The sequence below is a fragment of the Manis pentadactyla genome, chromosome 1 (genome assembly GCF_030020395.1).
Source record: "Manis pentadactyla isolate mManPen7 chromosome 1, mManPen7.hap1, whole genome shotgun sequence".
Taxonomy (NCBI): domain Eukaryota; kingdom Metazoa; phylum Chordata; class Mammalia; order Pholidota; family Manidae; genus Manis; species Manis pentadactyla.
Window position 1 is genome coordinate 57,406,914 of NC_080019.1, and position 17,296 is coordinate 57,424,209.

Below are 17,296 nucleotides of genomic sequence, written 5' to 3' on the forward strand. Positions count from 1 at the left end.
GTTCAGTAAGATTTACAGGAACATAGAGTTACATTTAGAGTTCGCTTCTGATACTGATGTGAGGGCTACAGCCAGAATGAGCTTCAGGTTTACTTTACAGCATGACAAACGTTGAAGCTGATGGCAAATGTTCAAGTAAAGAGGCCAGGGTTAGACTTATGATATTGTGTTCTCTGAGGTGTACAGGAAGGATAGGGTGATGGACAGACTTAGGGCTGTCCTCTGATGTGAGGTCAAGTTCGAGGTTGAGGTTCAGGATTACGGTGAAGCGTGCCTGTTGTTAATATTTACGCTGAAGGGACAGGTAAAGAGTCATGGCTAGGATTGTGATTAGTGGGTCATTCTGTTCTACAGAAAGGATAAGTTAAGGATTAGGGTTATGGTCCAGCTCTGATATGAGTGCGACTCTGAAATTGCGTTTCAGTGTTGAGGAGGGCCCTGGGTGATGTCGATGGTGACGTGTGTGTGGATAGGCCCAGGACTCAGTGCTAGGGTTAAAATTTTGTGTTCTCTCTGGTTTCCGGAAACATTAGCATTACGGAAAGTGTTAGGTTCTGGGTCAGATGTGACGGGGAGCGGGAGATGGTGGATCAGGAATATCGTGAGGCATGGGTGACGTCAGTGGTCAAGGTGAGGTGTCAGGACCACGGGCCAGGGCTACCGTTAGGGTTAGAATTTTGGGATGCTGTAGAGGGATGGTATTGTTATGTTTAGACTTAGGTTCTTACACTTACGTTAGGGCGACTTTGCAATTCAGTTCCAGGATTACAGTGAGGCAAGGGTTATATCCAAGGTGATGGTGGAGTTTCAGTCCACAGGTCCGCGATAGGATTAGGGTTATGTAATCTTTAAAGTGTATGGGATGGACCGGGATATGGTTCGATTCACATACTATTCTGATATGAGGACGAAGGCCTGATTGATCTTCATCATCGTGGTGTGGCAAGGTGTGCGGTTGAGATAGGGTTATAGTTAGATTCGGATCCATCTCTGATGTGAGTGTGTGTGCACCATTGTGTTTCATTTTTAAGGTGAGGTGTGGGTGACATTAATGCTTAAGGTGAAGTGTCAGAACCTGGCGCCATTGCTAGGGCTGGAATTAGTTGTAAGTTAAGGTGTATGGGGCTGATTGAGTGACAGTTAGAGTTCTGATCCGACTCTGATGTGAGGACAATGGCCAGAGTGTGCTTCAGGATTATGGGGAGGAATGACAGACGTCAATGCTGATGATGGAGGTTCACTTAAAGGGGCCTGGGCTAGGGTTAGAGTTTCCTGAAAGGGAAAGCCTATGCATATGCTTCGGTTACAGAGAGAATTTGTGTTCAATTCTGATGTGTGTGCGAGTGTGAGATAGAGGCTCAGATTAATGATGTGCCTCCTAGTCGGCAGCAATTTTGAAGGCGGTGTATCTCGTCCAGGTCTCGGGACTTGGGTTAGGCATAGGTGTTCAGTAAGATTTACAGTATCATAGAGTTAAATTTAGAGTTCGCATCTGACCCTGATGTGAGGGAGATGGCCAGATTGAGCTTCAGGTTTACTTTGCGGCATGACAGACGTTGAAGCTGATGGTGTCGGTTCAGGTAAAGTGGCCAGGGTTAGAGCTATATTATTGTGTTCTGTGAGATGTAGAGGAAGGATAGGGTGATGGACAGACTTAGGGCTTGTCTGTGATGTGAGGGCAAGTTTGAGATTGAGGTTCAGAATTACGGTGAAGCGTGCCTGATGCCAGTGTTTACGGTGAAGGGACAGGTAAAGAGTCATGGCTAGGGTTGAGATTAGTGTGTCGTTCTCCTCTACAGAAAGGATAAGTTAAGGATTAGGGTTAGGGACCAGTCCTGATGTGAGTGCGCTTCTGAAATTGCGTTTCAGTGTTGTGGAGTGCCCTGTAAGATGTTGACGCTGATGTTGTGTGGATAGGCCCAGGATTCATTGCTAGGGTTAAAATTTTGTGTTCTCTCTGTATTCCAGAGTCATTAGCATTAGGAAACAGTTAGTTTCTTGGTCTCATGTGACAGGGAGCACAAGATGTAGGTTCAGGGTTATGGTGTGGCAATGGTGACGTCAAAGTTCCATGTAAGGTGTCACGAACACTGGCCAGGCTAGGGTTAGGGTTAGGTTTTTTGGTAGCTGAAGAGAGAGGGTATTGTTACATTTAGACATAGGGTTCTTCTCTTACGTTAGGGCGAATGTGCGATTCAGTTCCAGGAATACAGTGAGGCATTATTGATACCCATCGTGATGGTGTAGTTTCAGGCCACAGGTCCACGCTAGGGTTAGGGTTATGTAATCGTTATAGGGTATGAGGTGGATCGGGATACGGTTCGATTTGCATCCTTCTCTGATATGGGGTGAAGGTCAGATTGATCTTCATCATCGTGGTGTGGCATCGGTGACATCAATGCTGAAGCTGAGGGTTCATGTTAATAGACCTGGGTTAGGGATAAGGTTTTCTGTAAGGAAAAGTCTATGAGGTACATATGGTTATGGACAGAATTAGGGAGCAATTCTGATGTCAGGGCGAGTGTGAGATTGAGTCGCAGGGTCAAGGGAGTCCTAGTTGATATCAAAGGTGAAGGTGAATTATCTGGTCCGGGTCACATCTACGATTAGATTTAGGTGTTCCATAAGGAATACGGGTGTGATAGGGTTACAGTAAGACTTCAGATCTATCTCTGTTTTGAGGGCGAGTGCAAGATTGAGTTTCAAGTTTAAGCTGAAATGTGGGTGACATCAAAGATGACGGTGAAGTGACAGATCCTGGCGACAAGGCTAGGTTTAGCATTAGTTGTAAGGTAAGGAGTATGGGGCAGATGGAGTGACAGTTAGAGTTCTGATCTAACTCAACAGAGTGTGCTTCAGGATTATGGGGAGGAATGACAGAAGTCGATTCTGATGGTTGCTGTTCAGTTAAAATGGCCTGGTCTAGGGTTAGGGTTTCCTGTAAGGGAAAATCTAGGCATATGATACGGTTACGGAGAGAATTAGGGTTCAATTCTGATGTGAGTGCGAGGGTGAGATTGAGGCTCAGGGTTCAGATGTGTCTCCTAGTTGGCATCAATGTTGAAGGCGAAGAATCTAGTCCAGGCCTCGGGCCTAGGGTTAGGGTTAGGTGTTCAGTAAGATTTACAGTAACATAGAGTTATATTTAGAGTTCGCATCTGACCCTGATGTGAGGGCGATGGCCAGATTGAGCTTCAGGTTTACAGTGCGGCATGACAGACGTTGAAGCTGATGGTGTCGGCTCAGGTAAAGTGGCCAGGGCTAGAGTTAGGGTACTGTGTTCTGTGAGGTGTACAGGATGGATAGGGTGATGGACAGACTTAGGGCTGGTCTCTGATGTCAGGGCCATTGCGAAATTGAGGTTCAGGATTACGGTGAAGGGTGGGTCATGCCAATGGTCACGGTGAATGGACTGGTCTAAGAGTCATGGCTAGATTTAGGATTAGTGTGTCGTTTTGTTCTACAGAAAGGATAAGTTAAGGATAAAGGTTAGGGTCCAGCCCTGATGTGAACGCGAGTCTGAAATTTCGATTCAGTGTTGAGGAGATCCCTGGGTGTTGTCAATGCTGACGTTGTGTGGATAGGCCCAGAACTCAGTGCTAGGGTTACAATTTTGTGTTCTCTCTGGTTTCCGGAGACATTAGCAGTACGGAAAGTGTTAGGTTCTGGCTCTGGTGTGACGGGGAGCACAAGAGGGTGTATCAGGGTTATGGTGAAGCATGTGTGATGTCCGGGTTCAAGGTGTGGTGTCAGGACCCCGGGCCAGGGCTAGGGTTAGGGTTAGGTTTTTGGGAAGCTGTAGAGTGATGGTATTGTTACATTTAGAATTAGTTTCCTTCTCTTACGTTAGGGCGAGTATGTGATTCAGTTCTAGGATTACAGTGAGGCAAAGGTGATATCCAAGGTGATGGTGGAGTTTCAGGCCACATGTCTACACTACAGTTAGGGTTATCTAATCGTTAAAGGGTATGGGGTTTGCGTGGATACGGCTCGATTTTGGATCCTACTCTGACGTGAGGGCGAAGGCCAGATTGATCTTGATCATCATGGTGTGGCATAGGTGACATCAATGCTGATGCTGAGGGTCCACGTTAAGGGACCTCGGTTAGTGGTAGGGTTTACTGTAAGCAAAAGTCTATGTAGAAGATATTGTTTTGGACATAATTAGGGTGCAATTTCGATGTCAGGGCGACTGTGAGATCGAAACACAGGGTAGAGGGAGTAATAGTTGTTATCAATGGTGAAGGCGAAGTATCTGGTCCATGGGTCGGGTCTAGGGTTAGGTTTAGGTGTTCGATAAGGAGTACGGGTGATATAGGTTTACAGTTAGATTCGGATCAATCTCTGATGTGAGGGCGAGTGCAAGATTGAGTTTCAATTTTAAGTTGAAGTGTGGGTGACATTAATGCTCAAGGTGAAGTGTCAGATCCTGACGCCAGGGCAAGGGCTGGTGTTAGTTGTAAGTTAAGGTGCATGGGTCTGATTGAGTGACAGTAAGAGTTCTGATCCGACTCTGATGTGAGGGAAATGGCCAGAATGAGCTTCAGGATTATGGGGAGGAATGACAGACGCCAATTCTGATGGTGGTGGTTCAGAAAAGGTGCCTGGGCTAGGGTTAGGGTTTCCTGTAAGGGAAACTCCACGCATACGATACGGTTACGGAGAGAAATTGGGTTCAATTCTGATGTGAGTGCGAGGGTGAGATTGAGGCTCAGGGTAAAGATGTGCCTCCTAGTAGGCAGCAATGTTAAAGACGGTGTATCTAGTCCAGGGCTCGGGTCTGGGGTTAGGCTTAGGTGTTCAGTAAGATTTACAGGAACATAGAGTTACATTTAGAGTTCGCTTCTGATACTGATGTGAGGGCTACAGCCAGAATGAGCTTCAGGTTTACTTTACAGCATGACAAACGTTGAAGCTGATGGCAAATGTTCAAGTAAAGAGGCCAGGGTTAGACTTATGATATTGTGTTCTCTGAGGTGTACAGGAAGGATAGGGTGATGGACAGACTTAGGGCTGTCCTCTGATGTGAGGTCAATTTCGAGGTTGAGGTTCAGGATTACGGTGAAGCGTGCCTGTTGTTAATATTTACGCTGAAGGGACAGGTAAAGAGTCATGGCTAGGATTGTGATTAGTGGGTCATTCTGTTCTACAGAAAGGATAAGTTAAGGATTAGGGTTATGGTCCAGCTCTGATATGAGTGCGACTCTGAAATTGCGTTTCAGTGTTGAGGAGGGCCCTGGGTGATGTCGATGGTGACGTGTGTGTGGATAGGCCCAGGACTCAGTGCTAGGGTTAAAATTTTGTGTTCTCTCTGGTTTCCGGAAACATTAGCATTACGGAAAGTGTTAGGTTCTGGGTCAGATGTGATGGTGAGCGGGAGATGGTGGATCAGGAATATCGTGAGGCATGGGTGACGTCAGTGGTCAAGGTGAGGTGTCAGGACCACGGGCCAGGGCTACCGTTAGGGTTAGAATTTTGGGATGCTGTAGAGGGATGGTATTGTTATGTTTAGACTTAGGTTCTTACACTTACGTTAGGGCGACTTTGCGATTCAATTCCAGGATTACAGTGAGGCAAGGGTTATATCCAAGGTGATGGTGGAGTTTCAGTCCACAGGTCCGCGATAGGATTAGGGTTATGTAATCTTTAAAGTGTATGGGATGGACCGGGATATGGTTCGATTCACATACTATTCTGATATGAGGACGAAGGCCTGATTGATCTTCAACATCGTGGTGTGGCAAGGTGTGCGGTTGAGATAGGGTTATAGTTAGATTCGGATCCATCTCTGATGTGAGGGTGTGTGCACCATTGTGTTTCATTTTTAAGGTGAGGTGTGGGTGACATTAATGCTTAAGGTGAAGTGTCAGAACCTGGCGCCATTGCTAGGGCTGGAATTAGTTGTAAGTTAAGGTGTATGGGGCTGATTGAGTGACATTTAGAGTTCTGATTGACTCTGATGTGAGGACAATGGCCAGAGTGTGCTTCAGGATTATGGGGAGGAATGACAGACGTCAATGCTGATGATGGCGGTTCACTTAAAGGGGCCTGGGCTAGGGTTAGAGTTTCCTGAAAGGGAAAGCCTATGCATATGCTACGGTTACAGAGAGAATTTGTGTTCAATTCTGATGTGTGTGCGAGTGTGAGATAGAGGCTCAGATTAATGATGTGCCTCCTAGTCGGCAGCAATTTTGAAGGCGGTGTATCTCGTCCAGGTCTCGGGACTTGGGTTAGGCATAGGTGTTCAGTAAGATTTACAGTATCATAGAGTTAAATTTAGAGTTCGCATCTGACCCTGATGTGAGGGAGATGGCCAGATTGAGCTTCAGGTTTACTTTGCGGCATGACAGACGTTGAAGCTGATGGTGTCGGTTCAGGTAAAGTGGCCAGGGTTAGAGCTATATTATTGTGTTCTGTGAGATGTAGAGGAAGGATAGGGTGATGGACAGACTTAGGGCTTGTCTGTGATGTGAGGGCAAGTTTGAGATTGAGGTTCAGAATTACGGTGAAGCGTGCCTGATGCCAGTGTTTACGGTGAAGGGACAGGTAAAGAGTCAAGGCTAGGGTTGAGATTAGTGTGTCGTTCTGCTCTACAGAAAGGATAAGTTAAGGATTAGGGTTAGGGACCAGTCCTGATGTGAGTGCGCTTCTGAAATTGCGTTTCAGTGTTGTGGAGTGCCCTGTAAGATGTTGACGCTGATGTTGTGTGGATAGGCCCAGGATTCATTGCTAGGGTTAAAATTTTGTGTTCTCTCTGTATTCCAGAGTCATTAGCATTAGGAAACAGTTAGTTTCTTGGTCTCATGTGACAGGGAGCACAAGATGTAGGTTCAGGGTTATGGTGTGGCAATGGTGACGTCAAAGTTCCATGTAAGGTGTCACGAACACTGGCCAGGCTAGGGTTAGGGTTAGGTTTTTTGGTAGCTGAAGAGAGAGGGTATTGTTACATTTAGACATAGGGTTCTTCTCTTACGTTAGGGCGAATGTGCGATTCAGTTCCAGGAATACAGTGAGGCATTATTGATACCCATCGTGATGGTGTAGTTTCAGGCCACAGGTCCACGCTAGGGTTAGGGTTATGTAATCGTTATAGGGTATGAGGTGGATCGGGATACGGTTCGATTTGCATCCTTCTCTGATATGGGGTGAAGGTCAGATTGATCTTCATCACCGTGGTGTGGCATCGGTGACATCAATGCTGAAGCTGAGGGTTCATGTTAATAGACCTGGGTTAGGGATAAGGTTTTCTGTAAGGAAAAGTCTATGAGGTACATATGGTTATGGACAGAATTAGGGAGCAATTCTGATGTCAGGGCGAGTGTGAGATTGAGTCGCAGGGTCAAGGGAGTCCTAGTTGATATCAAAGGTGAAGGTGAATTATCTGGTCCGGGTCACATCTACGATTAGATTTAGGTGTTCCATAAGGAATACGGGTGTGATAGGGTTACAGTAAGACTTCAGATCTATCTCTGTTTTGAGGGCGAGTGCAAGATTGAGTTTCAAGTTTAAGCTGAAATGTGGGTGACATCAAAGATGACGGTGAAGTGACAGATCCTGGCGACAAGGCTAGGTTTAGCATTAGTTGTAAGGTAAGGTGTATGGGGCAGATGGAGTGACAGTTAGAGTTCTGATCTAACTCAACAGAGTGTGCTTCAGGATTATGGGGAGGAATGACAGAAGTCGATTCTGATGGTTGCTGTTCAGTTAAAATGGCCTGGTCTAGGGTTATGGTTTCCTGTAAGGGAAAATCTAGGCATATGATACGGTTACGGAGAGAATTAGGGTTCAATTCTGATGTGAGTGCGAGGGTGAGATTGAGGCTCAGGGTTCAGATGTGTCTCCTAGTTGGCATCAATGTTGAAGGCGAAGAATCTAGTCCAGGCCTCGGGCCTAGGGTTAGGGTTAGGTGTTCAGTAAGATTTACAGTAACATAGAGTTATATTTAGAGTTCGCATCTGACCCTGATGTGAGGGCGATGGCCAGATTGAGCTTCAGGTTTACAGTGCGGCATGACAGACGTTGAAGCTGATGGTGTCGGCTCAGGTAAAGTGGCCAGGGCTAGAGTTAGGGTACTGTGTTCTGTGAGGTGTACAGGATGGATAGGGTGATGGACAGACTTAGGGCTGGTCTCTGATGTCAGGGCCATTGCGAAATTGAGGTTCAGGATTACGGTGAAGGGTGGGTCATGCCAATGGTCACGGTGAATGGACTGGTCTAAGAGTCATGGCTAGATTTAGGATTAGTGTGTCGTTTTGTTCTACAGAAAGGATAAGTTAAGGATAAAGGTTAGGGTCCAGCCCTGATGTGAACGCGAGTCTGAAATTTCGATTCAGTGTTGAGGAGATCCCTGGGTGTTGTCAATGCTGACGTTGTGTGGATAGGCCCAGAACTCAGTGCTAGGGTTACAATTTTGTGTTCTCTCTGGTTTCCGGAGACATTAGCAGTACGGAAAGTGTTAGGTTCTGGCTCTGGTGTGACGGGGAGCACAAGAGGGTGTATCAGGTTTATGGTGAAGCATGTGTGATGTCCGGGTTCAAGGTGTGGTGTCAGGACCCCGGGCCAGGGCTAGGGTTAGGGTTAGGTTTTTGGGAAGCTGTAGAGTGATGGTATTGTTACATTTAGAATTAGTTTCCTTCTCTTACGTTAGGGCGAGTATGTGATTCAGTTCTAGGATTACAGTGAGGCAAAGGTGATATCCAAGGTGATGGTGGAGTTTCAGGCCACATGTCTACACTACAGTTAGGGTTATCTAATCGTTAAAGGGTATGGGGTTTGCGTGGATACGGCTCGATTTTGGATCCTACTCTGACGTGAGGGCGAAGGCCAGATTGATCTTGATCATCATGGTGTGGCATAGGTGACATCAATGCTGATGCTGAGGGTCCACGTTAAGGGACCTCGGTTAGTGGTAGGGTTTACTGTAAGCAAAAGTCTATGTAGAAGATATTGTTTTGGACATAATTAGGGTGCAATTTCGATGTCAGGGCGACTGTGAGATCGAAACACAGGGTAGAGGGAGTAATAGTTGTTATCAATGGTGAAGGCGAAGTATCTGGTCCATGGGTCGGGTCTAGGGTTAGGTTTAGGTGTTCGATAAGGAGTACGGGTGATATAGTTTTACAGTTAGATTCGGATCAATCTCTGATGTGAGGGCGAGTGCAAGATTGAGTTTCAATTTTAAGTTGAAGTGTGGGTGACATTAATGCTCAAGGTGAAGTGTCAGAACCTGACGCCAGGGCAAGGGCTGGTGTTAGGTGTAAGTTAAGGTGCATGGGTCTGATTGAGTGACAGTAAGAGTTCTGATCCGACTCTGATGTGAGGGAAATGGCCAGAATGAGCTTCAGGATTATGGGGAGGAATGACAGACAACAATTCTGATGGTGGTGGTTCAGAAAAGGTGCCTGGGCTAGGGTTAGGGTTTCCTGTAAGGGAAACTCCACGCATACGATACGGTTACGGAGAGAAATTGTGTTCAATTCTGATGTGAGTGCGAGGGTGAGATTGAGGCTCAGGGTAAAGATGTGCCTCCTAGTAGGCAGCAATGTTAAAGACGGTGTATCTAGTCCAGGGCTCGGGTCTAGGGTTAGGCTTAGGTGTTCAGTAATATTTACAGGAACATAGAGTTACATTTAGAGTTCGCTTCTGATACTGATGTGAGGGCTACAGCCAGAATGAGCTTCAGGTTTACTTTACAGCATGACAAACGTTGAAGCTGATGGCAAATGTTCAAGTAAAGAGGCCAGGGTTAGACTTATGATATTGTGTTCTCTGAGGTGTACAGGAAGGATAGGGTGATGGACAGACTTAGGGCTGTCCTCTGATGTGAGGTCAAGTTCGAGGTTGAGGTTCAGGATTACGGTGAAGCGTGCCTGTTGTTAATATTTACGCTGAAGGGACAGGTAAAGAGTCATGGCTAGGATTGTGATTAGTGGGTCATTCTGTTCTACAGAAAGGATAAGTTAAGGATTAGGGTTATGGTCCAGCTCTGATATGAGTGCGACTCTGAAATTGCGTTTCAGTGTTGAGGAGGGCCCTGGGTGATGTCGATGGTGACGTGTGTGTGGATAGGCCCAGGACTCAGTGCTAGGGTTAAAATTTTGTGTTCTCTCTGGTTTCCGGAAACATTAGCATTACGGAAAGTGTTAGGTTCTGGGTCAGATGTGACGGGGAGCGGGAGATGGTGGATCAGGAATATCGTGAGGCATGGGTGACGTCAGTGGTCAAGGTGAGGTGTCAGGACCACGGGCCAGGGCTACCGTTAGGGTTAGAATTTTGGGATGCTGTAGAGGGATGGTATTGTTATGTTTAGACTTAGGTTCTTACACTTACGTTAGGGCGACTTTGCGATTCAGTTCCAGGATTACAGTGAGGCAAGGGTTATATCCAAGGTGATGGTGGAGTTTCAGTCCACAGGTCCGCGATAGGATTAGGGTTATGTAATCTTTAAAGTGTATGGGATGGACCGGGTTATGGTTCGATTCACATACTATTCTGATATGAGGACGAAGGCCTGATTGATCTTCATCATCGTGGTGTGGCAAGGTGTACGGTTGAGATAGGGTTATAGTTAGATTCGGATCCATCTCTGATGTGAGTGTGTGTGCACCATTGTGTTTCATTTTTAAGGTGAGGTGTGGGTGACATTAATGCTTAAGGTGAAGTGTCAGAACCTGGCGCCATTGCTAGGGCTGGAATTAGTTGTAAGTTAAGGTGTATGGGGCTGATTGAGTGACAGTTAGAGTTCTGATCCGACTCTGATGTGAGGACAATGGCCAGAGTGTGCTTCAGGATTATGGGGAGGAATGAGAGACGTCAATGCTGATGATGGCAGTTCACTTAAAGGGGCCTGGGCTAGGGTTAGACTTTCCTGAAAGGGAAAGCCTATGCATATGCTACGGTTACAGAGAGAATTTGTGTTCAATTCTGATGTGTGTGCGAGTGTGAGATAGAGGCTCAGATTAATGATGTGCCTCCTAGTCGGCAGCAATTTTGAAGGCGGTGTATCTCGTCCAGGTCTCGGGACTTGGGTTAGGCATAGGTGTTCAGTAAGATTTACAGTATCATAGAGTTAAATTTAGAGTTCGCATCTGACCCTGATGTGAGGGAGATGGCCAGATTGAGCTTCAGGTTTACTTTGCGGCATGACAGACGTTGAAGCTGATGGTGTCAGTTCAGGTAAAGTGGCCAGGGTTAGAGCTATATTATTGTGTTCTGTGAGATGTAGAGGAAGGATAGGGTGATGGACAGACTTAGGGCTTGTCTCTGATGTGAGGGCAAGTTTGAGATTGAGGTTCAGAATTACGGTGAAGCGTGCCTGATGCCGGTGTTTACGGTGAAGGGACAGGTAAAGAGTCATGGCTAGGGTTGAGATTAGTGTGTCGTTGTGCTCTACAGAAAGGATAAGTTAAGGATTAGGGTTAGGGACCAGTCCTGATGTGAGTGCTCTTCTGAAATTGCGTTTCAGTGTTGTGGAGTGCCCTGTAAGATGTTGACGCTGATGTTGTGTGGATAGGCCCAGGATTCATTGCTAGGGTTAAAATTTTGTGTTCTCTCTGTATTCCAGAGTCATTAGCATTAGGAAACAGTTAGTTTCTTGGTCTCATGTGACAGGGAGCACAAGATGTAGGTTCAGGGTTATGGTGTGGCAATGGTGACGTCAATGTTCCATGTAAGGTGTCACGAACACTGGCCAGGCTAGGGTTAGGGTTAGGTTTTTTGGTAGCTGAAGAGAGAGGGTATTGTTACATTTAGACATAGGGTCCTTCTCTTACGTTAGGGCGAATGTGCGATTCAGTTCCAGGAATACAGTGAGGCATTATTGATACCCATCGTGATGGTGTAGTTTCAGGCCACAGGTCCACGCTAGGGTTAGGGTTATGTAATCGTTATAGGGTATGAGGTGGATCGGGATACGGTTCGATTTGCATCCTTCTCTGATATGGGGTGAAGGTCAGATTGATCTTCATCATCGTGGTGTGGCATCGGTGACATCAATGCTGAAGCTGAGGGTTCATGTTAATAGACCTGGGTTAGGGATAAGGTTTTCTGTAAGGAAAAGTCTATGAGGTACATATGGTTATGGACAGAATTAGGGAGCAATTCTGATGTCAGGGCGAGTGTGAGATTGAGTCGCAGGGTCAAGGGAGTCCTAGTTGATATCAAAGGTGAAGGTGAATTATCTGGTCCGGGTCACATCTACGATTAGATTTAGGTGTTCCATAAGGAATACGGGTGTGAAAGGGTTACAGTAAGACTTCAGATCTATCTCTGTTTTGAGGGCGAGTGCAAGATTGAGTTTCAAGTTTAAGCTGAAATGTGGGTGACATCAAAGATGACGGTGAAGTGACAGATCCTGGCGACAAGGCTAGGTTTAGCATTAGTTGTAAGGTAAGGAGTATGGGGCAGATGGAGTGACAGTTAGAGTTCTGATCTAACTCAACAGAGTGTGCTTCAGGATTATGGGGAGGAATGACAGAAGTCGATTCTGATGGTTGCTGTTCAGTTAAAATGGCCTGGTCTAGGGTTAGGGTTTCCTGTAAGGGAAAATCTAGGCATATGATACGGTTACGGAGAGAATTAGGGTTCAATTCTGATGTGAGTGAGAGGGTGAGATTGAGGCTCAGGGTTCAGATGTGTCTCCTAGTTGGCATCAATGTTGAAGGCGAAGAATCTAGTCCAGGCCTCGGGCCTAGGGTTAGGGTTAGGTGTTCAGTAAGATTTACAGTAACATAGAGATATATTTAGAGTTCGCATCTGACCCTGATGTGAGGGCGATGGCCAGATTGAGCTTCAGGTTTACAGTGCGGCATGACAGACGTTGAAGCTGATGGTGTCGGCTCAGGTAAAGTGGCCAGGGCTAGAGTTAGGGTACTGTGTTCTGTGAGGTGTACAGGATGGATAGGGTGATGGACAGACTTAGGGCTGGTCTCTGATGTCAGGGCCATTGCGAAATTGAGGTTCAGGATTACGGTGAAGGGTGGGTCATGCCAATGGTCACGGTGAATGGACTGGTCTAAGAGTCATGGCTAGATTTAGGATTAGTGTGTCGTTTTGTTCTACAGAAAGGATAAGTTAAGGATAAAGGTAAGGGTCCAGCCCTGATGTGAACGCGAGTCTGAAATTTCGATTCAGTGTTGAGGAGATCCCTGGGTGTTGTCAATGCTGACGTTGTGTGGATAGGCCCAGAACTCAGTGCTAGGGTTACAATTTTGTGTTCTCTCTGGTTTCCGGAGACATTAGCAGTACGGAAAGTGTTAGGTTCTGGCTCTGGTGTGACGGATAGCACAAGATGGTGTATCAGGGTTATGGTGAAGCATGTGTGATGTCCGGGTTCAAGGTGTGGTGTCAGGACCCCGGGCCAGGGCTAGGGTTAGGGTTAGGTTTTTGGGAAGCTGTAGAGTGATGGTATTGTTACATTTAGAATTAGTTTCCTTCTCTTACGTTAGGGCGAGTATGTGATTCAGTTCTAGGATTACAGTGAGGCAAAGGTGATATCCAAGGTGATGGTGGAGTTTCAGGCCACATGTCTACACTACAGTTAGGGTTATGTAATCGTTAAAGGGTATGGGGTTTGCGTGGATACGGCTCAATTTTGGATCCTACTCTGACGTGAGGGCGAATGCCAGATTGATCTTGATCATCATGGTGTGGCATAGGTGACATCAATGCTGATGCTGAGGGTCCACGTTAAGGGACCTCGGTTAGTGGTAGGGTTTACTGTAAGCAAAAGTCTATGTAGAAGATATTGTTTTGGACATAATTAGGGTGCAATTTCGATGTCAGGGCGACTGTGAGATCGATTCACAGGGTAGAGGGAGTAATAGTTGTTATCAATGGTGAAGGCGAAGAATCTGGTCCATGGGTCGGGTCTAGGGTTAGGTTTAGGTGTTCGATAAGGAGTACGGGTGATATAGGGTTACAGTTAGATTCGTATCAATCTCTGATGTGAGGGCGAGTGCAAGGTTGAGTTTCAATTTTAAGTTGAAGTGTGGGTGACATTAATGCTCAAGGTGAAGTGTCAGATCCTGACGCCAGGGCTAGTTCTGGTTTTAGTTGTAAGTTAAGGTGCATGGGTCTGATTGAGTGACAGTAAGAGTTCTGATCTGACTCTGATGTGAGGGAAATGGCCAGAATGAGCTTCAGGATTATGGGGAGGAATGACACACGTCAATTCTGATGGTGGTGGTTCAGAAAAGGTGCCTGGTCTAGGGTTAGGGTTTCCTGTAAGGGAAACTCCACGCATACGATACGGTTACGCAGAGAAGTTGGGTTCAATTCTGATGTGAGTGCGAGGGTGAGATTGAGGCTCAGGGTAAAGATGTGCCTCCTAGTAGGCAGCAATGTTAAAGACGGTGTATCTAGTCCAGTTCTCGTGTCTAGGGTTAGTCTTAGGTGTTCAGTAATATTTACAGGAACATAGAGTTACATTTAGAGTTCGCTTCTGATACTGATGTGAGGGCTACAGCCAGAATGAGCTTCAGGTTTACTTTACAGCATGACAAACGTTGAAGCTGATGGCAAATGTTCAAGTAAAGAGGCCAGGGTTAGATTTATGATATTGTGTTCTCTGAGGTGTACAGGAAGGATAGGGTGATGGACAGACTTAGGGCTGTCCTCTGATGTGAGGTCAAGTTCGAGGTTGACGTTCAGGATTACGGTGAAGCGTGCCTGTTGTTAATATTTACGCTGAAGGGACAGGTAAAGAGTCATGGCTAGGATTGTGATTAGTGGGTCATTCTGTTCTACAGAAAGGATAAGTTAAGGATTAGGGTTATGGTCCAGCTCTGATATGAGTGCGACTCTGAAATTGCGTTTCAGTGTTGAGGAGGGCCCTGGGTGATGTCGATGGTGACGTGTGTGTGGATAGGCCCAGGACTCAGTGCTAGGGTTAAAATTTTGTGTTCTCTCTGGTTTCCGGAAACATTAGCATTACGGAAAGTGTTAGGTTCTGGGTCAGATGTGACGGGGAGCGGGAGATGGTGGATCAGGAATATCGTGAGGCATGGGTGACGTCAGTGGTCAAGGTGAGGTGTCAGGACCACGGGCCAGGGCTACCGTTAGGGTTAGAATTTTGGGATGCTGTAGAGGGATGGTATTGTTATGTTTAGACTTAGGTTCTTACACTTACGTTAGGGCGACTTTGCGATTCAGTTCCAGGATTACAGTGAGGCAAGGGTTATATCCAAGGTGATGGTGGAGTTTCAGTCCACAGGTCCGCGATAGGATTAGGGTTATGTAATATTTAAAGTGTATGGGATGGACCGGGATATGGTTCGATTCACATACTATTCTGATATGAGGACGAAGGCCTGATTGATCTTCATCATCGTGGTGTGGCAAGGTGTACGGTTGAGATAGGGTTATAGTTAGATTCGGATCCATCTCTGATGTGAGTGTGTGTGCACCATTGTGTTTCATTTTTAAGGTGAGGTGTGGGTGACATTAATGCTTAAGGTGAAGTGTCAGAACCTGGCGCCATTGCTAGGGCTGGAATTAGTTGTAAGTTAAGGTGTATGGGGCTGATTCAGTGACAGTTAGAGTTCTGATCTGACTCTAATGTGAGGACAATGGCCAGAATGTGCTTCAGTATTATGGGGAGGAATGACAGACGTCAATGCTGATGATGGCGGTTCACTTAAAGGGGCCTGGGCTAGGGTTAGAGTTTCCTGAAAGGGAAAGCCTATGCATATGCTACGGTTACAGAGAGAATTTGTGTTCAATTCTGATGTGTGTGCGAGTGTGAGATAGAGGCTCAGATTAATGATGTGCCTCCTAGTCGGCAGCAATTATGAAGGCGGTGTATCTCGTCCAGGTCTCGGGACTTGGGTTAGGCATAGATGTTCAGTAAGATTTACAGTATCATAGAGTTAAATTTAGAGTTCACATCTGACCCTGATGTGAGGGAGATGGCCAGATTGAGCTTCAGGTTTACTTTGCGGTATGACAGACGTTGAAGCTGATGGTGTCAGTTCAGGTAAAGTGGCCAGGGTTAGAGCTATATTATTGTGTTCTGTGAGATGTAGAGGAAGGATAGGGTGATGGACAGACTTAGGGCTTGTCTCTGATGTGAGGGCAAGTTTGAGATTGAGGTTCAGAATTACGGTGAAGCGTGCCTGATGCCGGTGTTTACGGTGAAGGGACAGGTAAAGAGTCATGGCTAGGGTTGAGATTAGTGTGTCGTTGTGCTCTACAGAAAGGATAAGTTAAGGATTAGGGTTAGGGACCAGTCCTGATGTGAGTGCTCTTCTGAAATTGCGTTTCAGTGTTGTGGAGTGCCCTGTAAGATGTTGACGCTGATGTTGTGTGGATAGCCCCAGGATTCATTGCTAGGGTTAAAATTTTGTGTTCTCTCTGTATTCCAGAGTCATTAGCATTAGGAAACAGTTAGTTTCTTGGTCTCATGTGACAGGGAGCACAAGATGTAGGTTCAGGGTTATGGTGTGGCAATGGTGACGTCAATGTTCCATGTAAGGTGTCACGAACACTGGCCAGGCTAGGGTTAGGGTTAGGTTTTTTGGTAGCTGAAGAGAGAGGGTATTGTTACATTTAGACATAGGGTCCTTCTCTTACGTTAGGGCGAATGTGCGATTCAGTTCCAGGAATACAGTGAGGCATTATTGATACCCATCGTGATGGTGTAGTTTCAGGCCACAGGTCCACGCTAGGGTTAGGGATATGTAATCGTTATAGGGTATGAGGTGGATCGGGATACGGTTCGATTTGCATCCTTCTCTGATATGGGGTGAAGGTCAGATTGATCTTCATCATCGTGGTGTGGCATCGGTGACATCAATGCTGAAGCTGAGGGTTCATGTTAATAGACCTGGGTTAGGGATAAGGTTTTCTGTAAGGAAAAGTCTATGAGGTACATATGGTTATGGACAGAATTAGGGAGCAATTCTGATGTCAGGGCGAGTGTGAGATTGATTCGCAGGGTCAAGGGAGTCCTAGTTGATATCAAAGGTGAAGGTGAATTATCTGGTCCGGGTCACATCTACGATTAGATTTAGGTGTTCCATAAGGAATACGGGTGTGAAAGGGTTACAGTAAGACTTCAGATCTATCTCTGTTTTGAGGGCGAGTGCAAGATTGAGTTTCAAGTTTAAGCTGAAATGTGGGTGACATCAAAGATGACGGTGAAGTGACAGATCCTGGAGACAAGGCTAGGTTTAGCATTAGTTGTAAGGTAAGGAGTATGGGGCAGATGGAGTGACAGTTAGAGTTCTGATCTAACTCAACAGAGTGTGCTTCAGGATTATGGGGAGGAATGACAGAAGTCGATTCTGATGGTTGCTGT